General features: G+C 41.3%; 2 protein-coding genes across 2 annotated transcripts in view; one reads left to right on the top strand and one right to left on the bottom strand.

The window, feature by feature from the left end:
- Positions 1-18,248, bottom strand: part of DUSP13B (dual specificity phosphatase 13B) — a 32,838-nt gene extending 14,590 nt beyond the window's left edge. The window contains exon 1 of the mRNA XM_020796136.3: positions 8,529-18,248. The gene's annotated coding sequence lies outside the window, so the exon portion shown is untranslated. The remainder of the gene's footprint in view (positions 1-8,528) is intronic.
- Positions 1-18,688, top strand: part of SAMD8 (sterile alpha motif domain containing 8) — a 127,879-nt gene that overhangs the window by 18,042 nt on the left and 91,149 nt on the right. The gene's annotated exons all lie outside the window — the stretch shown is intronic.

Genomic DNA, 18,688 nt, shown 5'->3' with positions numbered 1-18,688 from the left:
GCCAAAGAAACTATAAATGCCAAAGAAAATATGTTTCTTTGCTTCAAGTTCACATTTCCAACTATGGCAGCAAGTGGCTATAAGGGCACAGTTATCCACAACACCTTTAAATTAGTAATTACATGTCACTAGCAATGGGGAATTGGGGAGGAATGTTCAATCCTGTCCCATGTCATCCCATCAAGTTTGGAACCATGTTATGGCAGTCTAGTTCAACCCAAAGTCTGAATATGTTTGTGCTATATCATGTCAGCTCAATTCATGTTGTTTGCAAGTTCCCTGAAGCATACAAACTTTGTGTACATTGTGGAGCTACCATGAAAGAAGACACCAGACTTTGCCTTCCACTGTTCATGACTCCTTAAGGAATTCTGTCTTTCAGAAGACTTTTTGCCTACATTTCTGGCTGAAAGCCAAGTTCCATAGCAATCCACTCGGCTACTACACCTTGAATGACTATTTGGTGAAACTGGTGTGTGTACCAGCTTTGTGTACTATTTACACTCATTTAGCTTTTCTGAAAAGGTGACTCTTTGGCCTGCACTGATAATATTGCTCATCATTCAGAAGCATTTTCAGGTATAATAGAGTTACTAAAACAACTACTGCTCAATCACAATGGGGGGCTATTTTTTCCTTGCTGTGTCATCTTGAGGATGTTCAAATGTAGGCCCTTGACCTAGCCATAGAGGTGATTTGGACATTCATGGAGTTAATCTATTGGAGAGGAGGAAAAAGCTACCCTCCCTGTTGTTAGTTAGGAATAGAATGTGAAGAACCTCTGTTGGTGGAATTAAGAAACTCAGCTGTTTCTAATTTTATTCCTACCATAGGATACCATGAGCTATAGAATGGTTGTAGCCACCTGTTTCAATTAGGGTTTGTAAACTGAAGCTGATTGGAATTTGACACTCCGTTGCTTTGTTGGGTATCGGGAGGGATCAATGGAGCCTTCTCGGATAGCAGTGACACAATCTGTACGCTACTCCATGGAATCCCAGATGTCTCCCATAAATCATTAGCATACAGCCCTGCGAGTTGAGATGGCTGAGTATACTGTAATGCACTAAAAATAATCAATCAAATTAGCACAAAGGTCAAGCCAGCACAGAGGGACTGGGAATCAGCTAGTTCATCCTTTTAGCGGTGCAAGCTGAATGATGCAGTGAAATAGATGAAATCTTGTCTTGCTTCTTCCCATGACCATATTTCATGATTAAGCCTGAAATGTGTGAGAGAAAATGGAGCTGGAGAAGATTGTAGTCAAGGCAGTGTTGTGGGAAAGAGGCACGTCTGAGGCTCAAGATCTTTAAGGAAATGTGGGGGAAGAGAGGCTTAGGCTGCCTAGTGAAAACCGGAGGCTCTTGGTCAGCATGCAGCACCACAAGACTAGTTGGAGCAGACACATGGAACAGTCAGGCACACCGCAGAGCTGGACTCTGAGTCATCCCTACTTCGGTACCCTTCAGATCTGTGGGACTATCACTTCCATAACCATAGCCAAGAAGCACTGCCCTAGAGCCGATATACTGTATATTGATTCTCTTACATTTTGTTTGCTAATTTTGTAACAGTTATCTCTCCAAATGGTCTCTGAATGTTTCCAAACACACCAATTTCTCTATCAAGAAAACACTGCATAGAATTCTGAGGCATGTCTTTCGGTGGATACTTAGCTTCAAGGGGGATTTCATTACTGACTGTTGTTAAAAATAAGGAAACCCACGTGCATTCCTGTGTCTTCCCATTGTGGAGAAATGTTAAGTCAAAAGGCCAGTAAGGTGACTTGAAGGGAAAATTGTTTGCCTTTAGTAACCTTGTCACAGAGGATTCTATAATAATAAAAATTGTGTGTGTGTGTTTTTCCCCCTCCATCACACCTCTAAGACTGTGACACCTAGACACCTGGGATTTGACATAGATACTAAGGAGATTCTAAGGGTGTGCACTCCAGAGTGATTATATTTTTAAATTGGATTTATTGGTTTAAGTAGTCTGAAGCCTGCTGGATTATATGGAGTCACATGGTAACATTGACTCCTTAGGCCAAAAAGCCATAGGGAACAAGTTAGTCAGGAGTAATAGGGCTCCTCAAACGTAAGAGGGCTTCTCAAAACAAAGGGACTCTGCAAAAGTAAGAAGCCTTGAGTTTTGGTGTAAACGGTAGAGCTCACCAAGTGGGGCTATGAGGCTCCAAGCTACAAAAACATTCATTCATCCCCCCCCCCCATACACACTGCTGGAATAGCAAAGGTTCTACTGCTATATAACCCAGCTATCTGGTAAACCTTACTTGTCTATGACTCTAGGGGTGTATGTGTAACAAATTAAAAGGATTTTCCTGCCTCGGTGACTATTTTCTCATCTTACTTGACAACTGGAGTGCTTGTAAGACTAAATAAATAATCAGGAGCTGTGCCCACTCAGGAGAAGCTGTAAAAAAAGAAAGAAGTACATTGGGAGAGAGACTGTATGGAGCGAACGCATGCTGGCACTGTTTTTGTGTTTGCATGCACTGTAATCTTGTACTACCTGGTGAGGCAGAGGGGAAAGTGCTTTGCCAAAGCACCGCTTTGTGTGGGTGGGTGTATGCACAGGTGCACATACATGCACATGTTCATTTGGTTTTTTTTCTTTCTGCATTGGTTCAGTGATTCAGGTAATCACATGCTTTGAAGTGAAGGATAAGGATTTGACTTTTTAAAAAGTAAAAGGGTCTCTGGTGGGGAGGAAGAACTATGGATTGGGGGTGTGGGGCTCTGGTGTGATTTGCATTTCCTGACGCGTCATATAATGAATGGGAAAAATGTGAATCAGTTCAGCCCAAACCTCTTGTCTATCCTTTCTTCCCCCCAGCCCCATGTAGCCAGATCCTTTGAAAGAGTACTCTGAAGTGAGAAATTATAGGCATGTATGGGTGCATGCATGCGCATGTGCCATTTCAGGACTCATCATGTAATATGCATAATGTGCAAATAATCTGCATAATATGCAGGTGGGTTACATGTATTTAGAGAAGTAAACAAAGAGAAAAAAATCCAGATGCTGGTTCGGGGGAGGGTGATTTAGAAGAAAGCTGTATGATTCTGGATGGGAGAAAGATTTGTGAAATTAAAAAAAAAGTTGGGGAGGCTGAAATAAGAAAAGAGAGAAAACACCAGGAGGGGTACAAAGGGGTTTCTTTAATCCAACTGAAGCTGGTAAGGGGTGAACAAGTAGGAGGAGGGGAGGAAGGGGAAGGCCCGTGTGAGAGAGAAAGTCTTTGTATGTGCGCACATTTTTATGGAGGAAAAATAGCACTGTGAAGGGGTGGAGTAGCAGGCTTGAGAACTCAGGTGAAACTGCGTATTTTTGCGAGTTTCCAAGAAGTATTCCAAATTCACCAAGAAACAATTTAAGGACTACTTGCTATAATATATTTGATTGTATATGATAGCTGGCAGGCACAAATGAATAGAATCCCATAAGATTTGCTATGGCTATTTGTGGCCACTTGACAAAGTGCCAGGGTGCATCTCAGCTGTGTAACTGGGTGTGTTATCGGGAATCCAACTAAGATGTGCCCCAGCACCTCATCAATCCAGTGCAATTATCTACAGGAAGTTACACAAACGCCAATAGGATTCAGTATAGGGTACCGATATAGGGTACTAGCAGCAGAGCCACTCTGTCCTGACCAAGATATTTGACTATTTTGCTGGCATTACTTCCTCTGTCATTTCCCACTAGGTCTATGAGCAACAGATTTACTCTTACAAGGCAAAAACTGGTGGCTTGTGATATTTGGTGTCGGCATAATTTTTAAAAAATTTTGTGCATTAGACAAAGAAAGAGACCACGCAGAGAAATAAATATTTCCTTTCAACTGAGCCAAATTTAACAGACTTTCTCCCTGACCGACACAATCAAAACCCAGAGAAAATCAGATGAGTTCTCTGGCCATTAATATTACCAAAAGGAGATGTTATCGGCTAGTTGGAACGGTGCTGACAAGCAACCTATGGAGTGAGAAAAGGCACTGCAGAGCACAATATTTACAGGAATTCTGCACATACTGTACCTAAATTGTGGGACAGTGAATGTAACACAGAGTGATTCCTGTGCTGTATTACTGGCGTACTTGGTCTGGTTTCCAACATTTGCTCCTATAAATCTGTAAAACAGGCAGTCTGTCTCTCTAGACCAGCAAGAAGAGAGGGAAAAAATGAACCGCCATTTGAATTCCTCCTCTATGCTTGCATTTTGCTTTCTGTGAATGACTGCTCAAATCTTTTATATATCAGAGACATTTACCAGAAGATTCTTTGCGGCAGCTAGTAAAACTGTTTGTGATTTGAAAGCAAAACAACAGCAGCAAATGCTTGGTATCCAGGGAAAGAGAAACCAGGAAAACAGATCTGCAAATTTATCGCAGCAGTGGCAATGTGCCTTCCACCTGCTGAAGCCAAGATCATCATACCAGATGCACATCATAATTACCTGCCTCTCAAAGTAGGTCTGGGACTTAAAGCTTCTGCTGCTGGCATCACAGACAGCGGGGTGGGAGCAGAACAAAGAGCGGAAGCAAGGCGGCGGCGGTGGTAGTAGAACAACAGACAGAAAAGAAAGCTTCAGAAATAAACGGGTATGCCATGAGAGATTTCTACAGCTGGCTTAAGGGATAATATGAAAACCAGCACATCTGTTACAAAAACGAGCTTTCTTTTTGCCTCGGCCTGAGTTGGACTGAATTCCCAACAGGGCTGGCTTGGGCAAGCTGAGCAGTTGCCAAGGATGCCAAACTGATGGGATGTGGCAGTATTTGGGAGCTAGGGTAGAAAAACACTAGGGCTTGTAATGTTTTTATTGTTGCTTGGTACAAACCTGGGTGGCATACGAGGCACTTGTGGGTTTGATCACCTGGTTCCTACATTTCTGTATTTTGAGGCAACAATGTAGGGCAGTAATGTGAAATTAAAAGGAAAAAAAAAGAAGATTGAACAACACAAGCAGCAATGTGGGAGATTGTAGTGTCCGGTGCTACTATCCTGTGAAGACTCATTATACTGCTCTAGTGGAGGGTCTTTTTTTAACAGTTGAAGAGAGAAGGGTGAAGCTTGCACCAGGAGCCCGTATGTGTGTGCTTGCATGGACACTGGTGCACAATCAACATAATATATTAGATATGCCTGTAATTCTATAGAGGATAATAATAATGGCTCTTGCGGGTTTTTTTAACAGCTTAAGAACAGAGAACAAAGCTTCTTTCCATTGGCAAGAATTTTCTTTTCTAAAAAAAAAAAAAAAGATAAAACCAAGGAAATGAGGAAAGGAAGCCTTATTAAGAGCCTTGTGGCGCAGTGGTTAAACTGATGTACTGCAGCCAAAGCTCACGACCTGGGGTTCAATCCCAGGTAGCGGCTCAAGGTTGACTCAGCCTTCTATCCTTTCGAGGTCAGGTTGGTAAAATGAGTACCCAGCTCGCGGGGGGGGGCAATCTGTAGCCTGCATAACTAACTTGTAAGCCACCCAGAGAGGGCTTCAAGCACTATGGGGTGGTATATAAGCATCATGCTATGATGATGATGATGATGATGATGATGATGATGATGATGATGATGATGATGATGATGATTATTATTAGGTTTTTCCTTTGCAATGGCATCACTTGCAGAACTATAACTGCAAGCAAGGCTCAAGAATTTGGTCTAATTTCTCGGCCGAAGGTAGGATAGTGGCTCTTCCTATAACATTACTAGAGCATGGTGTCTATGTCACTGCAGCGATGGCGAACCTATGGCATGTGTGCCACAGCTGGCATGCAGAGCCCTCTCTGTGGGCACTCGAGCCATAAGTCACCATCGAGAAATACTTACCCGTCCTCTGATCCGGATTTTGGCACTTGCCTCTGCTGGTGCAGTGGTCCAGCAGAGGGGTGCAATGGTGAACATTACTAGTCTTGCCCAATGGGGTATTGGAGGACTGTTAAGTATTTCTTTGTTAATACCACCCATGGGGGGGACGCAAACATTTAACCCTTGCAGTGCAGGAGCAGTTGCTTTTTTTCTAAACTAAAACCTCAGTATTTGGGTTTTAATTGCAGTGTTGGCACTTTGAAATAAATAGGTTGATTTTGTGTTGCAGTTTCAGCACTCAGGCTCAAAAAGGTTCACCATCACTGGTCTAGGCTATGTTGTCTAGAAGTGGTTGTGTGGGGGTGGGGAAACTTTCATCTATCCTCCCTAATGAAGTCAGTGAAGTTGTTTTCTGTAGCTGCCAGATCTCATTCTCAAAATGTACACCACCTTTGGTCTACTTCTTTTAATTTCTTTTCAGTAGAGTTGAGGAGTTAGCCTCCAGACTCTTGTTTTCCCTCCCTCTGTCCTTTGCTGTTCCCCCCCGTGCTCCTTGCTCCCACAAGAGTGCAATTATGAACCCCAAAGCTCCTTTTTCCCACTTACACTTTGCTCACAGCACTATTAAATACTGACCCAAATCCTGTTGCTTGGTGTAGAAAATTGCACTACAGCAGGCCCATTGAATCAATGGAGATTCCACGAGTCAGCTCCTCCATAAGTTCCATTGGTTCAAATGGCCTTTTCTAATGGTGATTCCCTTTAGCATTGTAAGTTGCCATTATTTAATTGATTTATTTTAAATATTTTTACCCTGCCTTTCTCCTTAAGAAGGACCCAAGGTGGCTTACACCATTAAAATACACAATTTAAAGCTAAAAACAGTAAGTATACAAGTACTGAAAATGGCTGAACAAATACCACACTAAAAGACAGTATTCAAAGCAGAGTAGGTGCATTTTAATCAGTGGAACTAACTGGGGAATTGACTCACCAAATCCAGATTGATTCAATGGCCCTGCTCTAGTCTGATTTACAACAGTGAGCAACAAGATTTTTGCCACTGTAATATATGTGAAATACTGTACTGTAATATTTAGGCCCCCGCCATATGCATAGGGATCTCCATTGTAGCCATGTTTCTGTTGTCTGCTGTCAGGTGCTATGGGAGCAGAACCTGTAACTTGTGGGTGAGGGATTGAGTTCCTTCCCCCTCCGCTTTAACAAAGTGTCTCCTATGACCTATCTAGGGTATTCCAACACAGGTATACCCAGAGGGAAACCTTACTGCATTCAATAGGCCCTTAGTCCCAGGTTGGTGAGGACAGTACAGCCTTAAAATCCCAAATGGCTTGGGACTAGGTTAGTCTTCTGAATAAAAGTGTTTAAAATTGCCCTATAAGGCACATTCTGCCTAAATATTCACTCCGAGATACATTTGCAAGATTCCCCCTCTCACATGCAAACACCAGGCCTCTACACACAAAAACATCTGGAGCTGTGCAAAAAAGGAAAGAGCCTGGATCTTTACATGTCAAGTTTGCATGCATGAAATTTGCCTATCCAAATTTCAGTGCTGGAAATTCAAAAGTTGAATGTCAAACTGACACTTAAATCCCACATTTAGGAGCATGTCTGTGAATGCTCAACTACAAAGAGCGATGTTTCGAACTCACATAGTTGCTTCTGAAACATCTGTATCAGTATTAATATTAGTATTATACAGTAATAATAGCATATTTAAGCAGTGTGGTTAGATACAGTATGTGACATTATGAACCAATGTCAATATCAGCTTCCCTCCAATTGCATAGCTTCCTCTTCTCTGCTTCTCTCTCTCTCTCTCTCTCTCTCTCTCTCTCTGTTTTTCCCTTTCAGGCTCTTCACTCTTGCCTCTTCTTCATGTCTTTGTTCTTCTGGACTAACGGGTACCTGCAACCCTCTTTTCCAAGGAACTTCACCATTTTGCAGCTCAAAACCCCCTTGATCCCACCTTTTTTGGCCTCCTGTACTTCTTTTTCCCCTTCTAGGACATGATCTACTCAGCCAGGGATGGCCAGAGATCCTCTTTCATGCTCTGACCCTTTTCACGAGGGCAGCTTTCTGAGTTGCTGCAGCCAAAGGCTCCTGTCACCATTGCAACAACAGCTTTTGGTGCCCTGCTCTCAAACATTGCAGAAAATGTGCTCAGGCAAAATTTCAGCCCTTTCACTTGCCGTGAGATGGGGATTTACTAACAAGTCCTGTGCAGTCTCAAGTTCTCAGGCATTCTTGTTGCTGAAACAAGAGATCTGGAGTTTACCTGTATGCAAAATTATCTCTCCAGTTTTGGAATTTGCATGTGGAAATTTATTATTTTTAAAAAATAAAGTAAATCTCAGCTTCATTACAGTGTTTGGTTTCTCTCTTTACATTTAAAAAAAGATTCTTTAAATATCTATTATTTTTCCTCTAGGTAGGCAGGCAACCACATAGTCACATGTTAATATACAATCCATATTAGGAAGAGTTGGCAGGTCTACCCTCAGTTCTTTTTTCTGAGGTCCCAACAACAGCAAAAGCAACAACAAGAACAACAACATGCTGTGCAGCTGTAATTGTAATCAAATTGCTCAGTTAATGAACACTGTGCTACTCAATGCATGCATTAAATTCAGTGAGTATCAGCTTATCATCAAGCTTAAAATGACTTGCCTTTTAGGAAGAGCTGCTCCAATGCCTGCACTTGACTCTTTTAGAGGATGACACCCTTCTGGCGCTTCCTTCAAGGCTGGTAGTTACACAACCATCTCTCTCTGCCCTGTTTGCTGCATTCAGTTTATTCAATTTCTATTTTTAATTGTGTTAATTATAAACCATGAACTGTGTTCTTCTTGTGGACTTCCAAACATTTCAGAGTGAAAAGCAGCTGGGCAGTGATGGAAAGGAGCCCAGATGAGAATGGATTGTCAACTATGAATTGGTTTCAGCAGAGCCATCCTGAGCTCATGCTTTTAGAGTTTGCACCTCTATTATCTAGGGGTGTCTATTATGTGCTGTTAAGTCAGAACTGACTAATAGTGACCCTAACAGGTCTTTCAAGGCAAGTGAGATATTTAAAGAATGATTCTACCAATTCCCACAGCCACCTTGTGACTTCTGATGGCTATACGGTGATTTGAATAGGAGTCTCTTGAGTCCTAGCTCATCACTCTGTCCTCACACTGGGTATCTTGTCACCAAGATGAAGATGGAACAAGCAGAGCTGGGAAAATCATGATGGCTGGAGGATTCTGGGAAAAGTAGGTATAAAAAGTAACTTTTCTTAGCTCTGGGGAAAGGCAAATCAAACAATAGCAAGTCTTGCTATTCTTACACAAATAAAAGTGCAGTGGTATAAAAGAGATTCCCATTACTTCTGTCATGTATTCCATTAAGGACAAACCCAAGAGTGCTTCAGACAGACATTTGGTTATTATATGCTGTCAGTTCACTTTCAATTTGTGACCATCCTAATAGGGTTTTTGAAGTGTGTGACATGTCCAAGGAATCATTTACCATTTCCCCCATTTCCATCGCTGATTAGGAGTCTTCCAACTCCGAGTTTGACTTTATTCATTACACCACATGGACTGCTAGACTGGTATCTCTGAGAACTTTTGTTCTGCCACATTTCATGGTAAGAAGAGGACTTCCCAACATCTGTTGGGAAGCGAGATACAGAAGAGCACCAACATGATAGTCACCAGTGTTGGAATATGCTTTAAATAAATTTTGGATGTGAGGTTGATTTACAGTACCATTCTTATGTCATAATACACCTGCCTTTTGTTTCAGTCTTGTGACCAATTGGCCTTGAGAGAAATCAAAATGGCTATAGTGGCTAACATTATTAATAAGATCATTTACAATATATTTATGTAAAACAGAGGCTAGAATCTTGTTGGTGGCATAGACATGTAAGTCAAACTGCATAATTCTTATCGTTCAGTTGCTGCTAACTTATTCATTCATTCATTATTTCAACTTGTATACTGCCCAATTAGTGCAAATGCTCTCTGGAGAGTTCACTAAACTAATGAGGCACCAATTAGTGGGGCACTGGAACCCCATAAATTATCAGGGAGGCTTGCACTTTAACTTACTTATGTGTCAATTACCAACAGAAATCTGGCCTGTTGAAAGTGATGAGAGTTGTGTGATTAGAGTGTTAAGATAAAGTGGAGGAAGAGGTTTCAGGTTATATTCTGGGACAAAGACATAATGCTGATTCCCCCATTTTTGAAGAAAAACAACAACACTAGATGTTGCTGGAATTTGATTCCAACCTTGTTAAACACAATTCTTTAACTGGCCTGGATTTATACTGACATCTGCTGTTGAAGAGAATCATAACACCTTAATGTGTTTTTTCATTCTCTCTACCAGGTTATAATGTTGTTTCTTATAGACTGGTGGTCCAGAGCACAGCTGGAATCTAGATATACAAAAGACAAAATAGAAGGCTTTTATTCAGAACAAACGACATTTGATAAGTTTTTATTAGGTTCAAAAGATAAAATAGTCAAGAAAATGTATAATTATCTGTTAGAAATCAAAATGCAAGATGACATGGTTAAAGAATGTATGATTAAGTGGGCACAAAATATAGGGGATAATATTGATATTGATCAATGGTTGAAAATATGGCAAAAAAATATGAAGCTTACAAGATCGGTTAATTTTAAAGAGAATATATATAAGATGTTTTACAGGTGGCATATGACTCCAGAAAAATTGTTGAAGATGTATACAGATGTATCAAGTGTGTGCTGGAAATGTGAAGCACATGTGGGAAGCTATTATCATATGTGGTGGTCATGTAGAGTAGCGAAGCAATATTGGAAAAGAGTACATGCTGTGTTGCAACAAATATTGCTCTGGGTGCCATTAACCCCAGAACTGTTTTTATTGAGTATGATGCCTGATAACATAGATAAGGCAAAGAAGTATATAGTTATATACATAGTCACTGCAGCTAGAATTCGTTATGCCAAAAATTGGACAAGTTTGATGGTACCGAAACAAGATCTTATAGAGAAGATACGGGAAACAGCGGAAATGGACATTTTATAAGAAATGATGAAGGACTGTCCTCTACAAAAGGCAACTGAAAGATGGGACTTATTCTACAAATGGATTGAATCAGTAGACATTGCTTGAAGAACATGCATTAGAATGAGAACTTAAATCTGGAAGGCAGAAAATAGCAAAAAGAGCAATTTGGAATGTTGATATGGCAATATGTATAGAAGAGATATTAGTATGTCATTATTTCTCCTCTTCCCTTTAACCTTAATCCCTTTTTCCTTCCTGTTACCCTTTGTTAAAAATAAAATATTAATAAAAAAATAATGTTGTTTGTTGATCTATTTTACATATTTGCTATGAAAGCAGTACTCCATACAAGTGATGACTAAAAACAGAAATCTAATTTCCGGGTGAAATTAATGAGAGCAACATAGATCTGTACATTTAAAACTATTTCATTTTGGGGGGTGGGGAGGTTATAGATCCTAACCTAACACTCAAGTAAGGCTATAGATTCATTTGACATTGCATTAAAAGTAATGCCTAAAGTTATGCAGTATCTCATTCTGTTATATTTATTGTAGATCCATTAATCGTGTAGATTTAGAATTTAAAGAATTATCTGAAAACCTCTGTAAAATAGTTAACATATTGGCTGAAATTCTCTTATTCAGCACTGTTAAGTTTCAACCGCTGGCTGGATAGCACAGTGTTTTACTTTAGGTATCCGGTTGAGGAGTCAGAGGTTGGGAGTTCAGTTCCGCACTGTGCCTCCTGTGAACAGAGCCAGCCTGTGTGGCCTTGGGCAAGCTGCGGTCTCAGGTGTCTCCAGAAGAAGGGAATGGTAAACTATTTCTGAGTATTCTCTATCTTAAAAACCCTTAAAAGGATCACTATACGTCAGAAATGAATTGACAGCACATGATGATTATTACAATGATACCCTCTGTGCTGTAGTGGATAAAATGATGGACTAGGACTCTGAAGACCAGGGTTTGAACCCATGCTCAGCTATGGAAATTCACTGGGGGAATGGAACTGGTGAAACCACTCCTAAAATATCTCACTTACCTTGAAATCCCTGGTAGGGTCACTATAAGTTAGTTCCAACTTGACAGCATATAACAACAACATTTCAGGTAGAATAGGCCCTTTGAATCAATGGAAATTGATTCAACAATGGAGTTGACCCACCAAATCCTACAATTCAATGGGTCTGCTCTAGTTGTGGCTTACTTCACTAAAGCAATTGTGGTTTTCACCCTCGTGGCCCCTGTTTGTCTCCCCAAACACAGAGCTCTCAAAGGCAAACCAAAACACCTCTTGACACGCTGCCACCAGTTCATCTCCTTATCAACTTAGTTTACTTAGGAAAGACGGAGGTCCATTCATCACTGTCTTTTTAATAGAACAGGTTTATTGATTGCAGCTGGTTTCTGGAACAATTCATAAACACATTCTTCACCAAGCTTCAATATTAAGCTTCTATAGAAATTATCAGTTTACACTCAGACTAATGACTCCTCAGACCCTTCCTTCTATCTCCGATTCCTAATACAGACTCTGACTCAACTCAACTGAGTCCTCCTCTCTGACTCCACCTTTTAACATCTCTTTTGGCCCCACCTCTTAACCATATTAGCATATAACTCATGAATAACACATACCTTATTGCATAACTTAGCAATGTTAGAGATAAATTTAATTTTGTGCTTAGCTGTCCCATTCAGTGACATTGATATGCTTGCCTTTGGCTGGACTGTGTCTGACCTGCGTGCAAGCCACTCAATGGCCACACTAGTAAATTGCAAAGAGTCTTTCTCACCAGCCTGGGCTTCTACCATTGAGGCAGAGGAAACCATTTTGACTGGGGGACGGCGGCAGTCCAATCACTTGCACATCAGTCATATATGTTCATGCAAAGGAGGAAAAAATAGAGGTGAGAACCTTAAGAAGCATTTCTTCCTTCACTGAATCTGCTGTCTCTTGCAAGCAAGCATCTGTAACCAGTAACATTTCAGCCAATATAGAATAGAGTTTGGAAAAGTTATTCTTTCTGGAAATTGTAGTCCAAAAAGTAACATTTTTGAACTCCAAAGTGCTTGAAAGCAAAGCTAGCTGCTGTAGGCTGTGGATTAAAGCTAGTTCTCCCTTCTGCTCAGGACAGCTCCACTACAGTACCTGTCTAGGTTTATAGCCATTTTCTTAACTTCTGTTGTCTCTTGGAAAAAAATAATTGTCAGCTCTGTCGTAAAAGTGTTCCTTAGAACTGCCTTTACACGAAACAGAGAGGGATTCAGAATGATCCATCCCTATTGCCAGCAAAATCGGGTCCTGTAATTTTGCCCTAGGCGACTTCTCACTCCTTCACCGAAGTCTGTCTCGATTTTAAATAAATAATGTCTAGGAGCTCTGGAAGATCTAATCTTCCTTTCATTAATTTAGGACCCTAATTTGGTAGCGTAATGTGGCCAGATCAAAACAATCCTAGTTCCAAAATATCCAATTTACCACAGTAGCTTAGTCTAAACAAGGAGACAGCTTACAGACAATTTGTCTTTTTATATTTTATTACAAAAGATATCATTTCAACAAGCTCATTTTAACGTCATTCAGTATTTCCAAATTATTTCCAAAATAACCCCCAGCCTTAGCCACCAGTCATTTCCTCTATAAAGTGAAAATAATGAACTGTCTAACTATATCTTAAATAAGCATTCTTACGCAATCTCAAAATAAAGTCCTGTCGGCTGCCTATCTCTCGGTGTGTCGTCTCTCTCCCTTCCATCTCTTCTCCGTCGCTCTTCTTCTCTCTCTTCGCCCATCTTTCTTAAATTAAGCCGTTGTGTCCTTGTCCATTGGAGTTTTGATAAGATAAGGGTCAGCTTGTTCTTCTTTACTTTTTTTTCTTCTGCTGGAAAAAGAACTGACCTTGTACAATTTTTTCCTCCCTAATTAACACCTGGACATTAGTCAGCTTCTAGTTGTTTCGTTGCAGTTATGAAACAAAATCCATCTCTATTCTACTTTTACACTTTTCATAATCAAATTCATGACAAGCCCACCACTTTTTCCCTGAAGAGCTTTACAATTCAGTGTTTCTTCTATCATTAGCATTCATTTTGACATGCAAAACAGAAGGAAGTCCCTCTAAGAACTCCTAAGATCTCTCTGAACAGCTGAGACATATTCAAAAATATCACCAAAATAATTTTTTTCTAAAAACCAGGATTATGACTAACTCTTACAGCAGTTGATTACTGCCGTCTAAAGAGTTGCTAGCAGCTTTTCAGAATTACCTATATGCAAGCAGAGCTCTCTTGCAGATTTGAATTTAGGAAATCTGCTCCTTCCTTGAAGTAGCTGTTATAAAAACTATTTCTTCCCTGAAAGTTTTACATATGTTTGAATTGTGGAAAATGGTATAAAGTCTTCTAAACAAAGAAAGAACGGGTGTATAATGGATGGGTAAGAAACTAAGCTATGAATTCAGAAGTGCCCGCTTGGAACGTCACCTCTGTAACCACGCCAGGTGATTATGCCTAGTACTGTAGCTAATGCTGTAGAGGGTGGCAGGTTAGGGGGCAGTACTGACAAACAACCCTGCTATCAGCATGTGGGGCAGCATGTGTGAAGTGTCCTGGACAGAAAATGTGCTTCATAAAACACATGTACTGTATACACTGTTTCATGGATGCCATGTCACCTGTTTAGACTACTGTAATGTCCTCTGTGTGGGGCTGCCCTTGGGACTGTGATGGAGAATACAGCAGATCCAGAACGTGTTGGCCAGACTACTGAGTGGGGTTAGAGAATACCAACATATCTTCCTCACCCTGGCCCTTTATACTGGCTACCTGTTTGCTTCTGTACCAGTTTCAAGATGATGGTATTAACCTATAAGGCCCTAAATGGTTTGAGATCTCGATAATCTGGCTGGGCGCCTCCTTCCAGTTAGGTCTGCCCATCCTATAAGGTTGTCGCAGGCAGGGCGGCTGAGAGTTCTGATCCCGAGAGAGGCCCAGAAATCAGCTACTAGAAATTGGGCCTTCTCGGCGGCAGCCCCACAACTATGGAACTCTTTTCCGCCTGAAGTTCACCTAGCCCCTTCACTGGGCATATTCAAAAAGCTATTAAAAACCTGGCTATTTAGACAGGTCTTCCCTGAACAAACAACAGCCTGAGACAACAGTGCGCAATCAGATGACATCCATCACACTGCCATGTTCCATGTTTTTACGTTTTTCATGCTTTTAATTGTAATTTATTATATTGTATCTCTGTTTTCACTGCAATGTATGATATTTGATTTGCACCCCCAAATGTATTGATGTTGTTTTATTTTGTTACTTCGTTGTTCTGTCTACTTGTTGTAAACCACTCAGAGTGGCCTTGGCTGCCAGATGGGTGGTATGTAACTCAAACAAACAAACAAACAACTAAATAAATAAACAAATTTAGTGGAAGCTAGACTCATAGAATCATAGAAAAGTGAAGTTGGAAGGGGCCTATAAGGGCATCAAGTCCAACGCCCTGCTCACGGCAGAAATACAATCAAAGCATATCTGCCAAGTGATTGTCTAAGTTTTTCTTGAATGCCTCCAGTGTTGGAGTATTCACCAACTCCCAAGGTAACTGGTTCCACTGTCGTACTACTCTAACAGTTAGGAGGTTTTTCCTGATATTCAACTGAAATCTGGTTTCCTTTAACTTGAGCCCATTGTTGCGTGTCCTGCACTCTGGGATGATTGAGAACAGATCTTGCCCCTGCATAGGATGAAACTGCATGTTGGATCTTAGAACCTGTTGTTCTAAGAGTAACATGCCTTTTCATGTGGCTATTGTCTCCCATTCCTTTCTGCCAGTTTCAACACAAGGAGGCTAGGGTATAAAAATCCTTGGAATGCCCAGACCACTGTAATCCTTCTACCATGGGAGAGGATTCTGCACCACACCTCACTAGGGACCATGCCAATCTGGACTCGGGGCCTCCCAGCATATGAGGGCATCTGCATGTTTCCTCTTGCTATATTGCTTGGAAGTCAGGCATGTACATAGAATGATCATAGGTAGGGTTGGAATGGATCTTCTCCAGCCTCTTGCCATTGGAGGAAACTCACAGCTACACCATCGCTCACAGATGGTCACCGAGTTTTAAAACCTCCCAAGGAGGAAGAGTCCACCATCTTCTGAAGTAATCTACTCCATTGCTAACTAATCATCAGGAAGTGCTTCCTAATGCTTAGCCTAAAAGTCCTTTCTTGAAATATGAATCAATTTGCTTATGTCCTGTCCTCTGGAGCCACAGAAAACAAGTTGCTCCATCTTCCAGGAGACTGCCATTCAAATATTTGAAGACGATCATCATATCACCTCTCTGTCTTTTAGTTTTCAGGCTAAACAGACAGAGCTCTTTGAACCATTTCCTCACAGAACTTGGTTTCCAGACCCTTTATCACCTTGATTCATCTCCTCTGGACATAGTCCAATAATCTGTTGCAGATGGTCATTTTTATATTACTTTGCTTTAAATATAAATTATCCTCTTCCACAGCCAGAAGTGTTCATTTCCAAGTAAATGTTTTTCTCATCAAGGAACAGAAGTAAGCATCATTTTATTCCAGTAGTCATGACAGTGTTAAGACCAGCAGAAGTTTAACATGCTGGTCTCCACTAGTTCAAATATTTGTCTTCTGGCTGGCTTGGCAAACATTCCCCTTCTGTCCCCACCAACCAAGAAATGTTTAAACCTTCCCGGTTTTTGCATTTTACAATTATATTGAACTTACATTTACTTGGAAGAAATCAGAGTGCATCTGCATTCTATATATAATATTCAACACAGTGTGTATTTTACCTTTCAAACTGCATTGCCTTGCAGTTCTGGGATTAAAAAACACCATTATTTTGTTTTAAGGATTGTAATAAGATAAATATATAAAAAGTATTTTGAATACTGTTAAGTCTTATACACATATTAACATACCAGTGACCACTAAACAGCATCCCAGTCTTGTTTTGTAACAATAACATGACTCTGTTCTCCCAAGTATGTTTTACTTTATTTTATTTTGATATCTCAGTGAATGAAGAAAATATGCCACCATTCATCCAGTGCAAGAAAATTCTGTGCTGAGTGACATGATTTACAAACAAATCTTGGTTTGGAGGTTTGTATGCATAGCACCACAGCTGCTGCTTCTGCCTCCCTAGCCAATGACCCACTCACCAGTCAGACCATGGGTCCTCTCCTCCTTCGACTGTTTGACCAGTCCCTGGCAGAAGCATGGGTTTGCCTGTTTGACCAGTCCCTGGCAGGAGTCATGGGTCTGACTCCTTGTCTGAATGGCTGATCAGCCACGGAGCAAGGCAGGGGAGCCTGTGCTTCTGCCGGTGACTGGTCAAATGGGCAAAGAGGAGGAGGAGGAGGCCTGAACTGGCTGGTGAGGAGGGATCCAGCTGGGGAGGCAGGGGAAGGGAAGGTGCCATGTTTATGAACCAACACGAACCTCCGAACCAAGGCTGGTGCCTGTCTCTATTTACAACCCCATTACAAACAGCGGCATCAGTAATTAAATAAATAGCAGCCGGTCACATTTCCTTTTGTTTTTATGACTTTGATAACATTATTAAGTCTTGAAAGTCACGTTAGAAAGCTTTCAGATGAATGAATGGGGTCAACTATCCTAGGCCACTCCCTGTCTCGTAGCTGAATTTATCCCATAGGGTAGCTTTAAGACAGCGTGGGATAATAATTATGAGTTTTCAAACTTGGATCTCCTCTCCACTGTGGCATGTGATTTCATTGCCCTACTCTGTCTTTCCCCGTATTTCTCAAAAACAATGGTAAAACTGACTCACTACAAGTTAGATGGGCCATGTTCTAGCAGCTGAAGACCAATGGTGTAATCGAGTTGTGAGCTACCATGAATCAAACTGGAAGTGTTTGATAAAATGAGTGGAGCATATATATAAAGAGTAGAGTATATACAGGATGAGTATCTATTTATCTGTACAGCTGGTTGGATAGCTCAGTGGGTTAGGTATTTGGCTACAGAGCCAGAGGTCGGGAACTCAGTTTCCCCAGTGTGCTTCCCAGGAGGGTCAGCCTGTGTGACCTTAGGCAAGCTGCACAGTTCAAGAAACCCCCCAAAAGAAGAGAAAAGTAAAGCAGTTCTGAGTACTCTTTACCTAAAACCCTGAAAAGGATCACTATAAATCGGAATTGACTTGAGGGCACACAATTATTATTACGTATTAGGGATAGGAGCTTTGCATTTGTCTCTTGGGGGAGACAAATACGAAGCTCACTGGCACAGTTGGCCAGTCCGACTGGACCCTCCCCTGTCAAACCGGGCGTCCACTCCCGACTTGCCGCATAGCATGCATGGCTGGCATCTTCGAAAGTTCGCCAATCATGACAGTAGCCCGGCTGGTGCTGCCCTGCCTCCCTGCTTGGGTGGCCACTCAGGAGCTGAGTGGGGAGGCTCACCATCCCTCCCCTTTGCTGGAGTGGCCAGCCGAGCAGAGAGATGGGGCAGCACCAGCTGGGCTACTGCTATGATTGGTATGCTTTTGATGATGATGCCCACATGGGTCATGAGGCGAGTCATAAGTGGATGCCCAGTTTGAAGGGAGAGGCCCTGATCGTGCCAGCCACTTGTGCCGGCAAGCTTCATATTCATCTCCCCTGAGAGACAAATATGAAACTCATATCTTTATTGCATACAGAACAAAGGTGTCCCAGTGGCCATACTGCCTGGGAAATTCTGGGACTTTGTTGTAAAAAAAACACATATGCTTGA

Source organism: Pogona vitticeps, chromosome 3, assembly GCF_051106095.1.
Source record: "Pogona vitticeps strain Pit_001003342236 chromosome 3, PviZW2.1, whole genome shotgun sequence".
In the NCBI taxonomy this organism is placed as follows: Eukaryota; Metazoa; Chordata; class Lepidosauria; order Squamata; family Agamidae; genus Pogona; species Pogona vitticeps.
The sequence above is the reverse complement of the archived record's forward strand: the minus strand, read 5'-3'. Positions and strand labels throughout refer to the sequence as shown.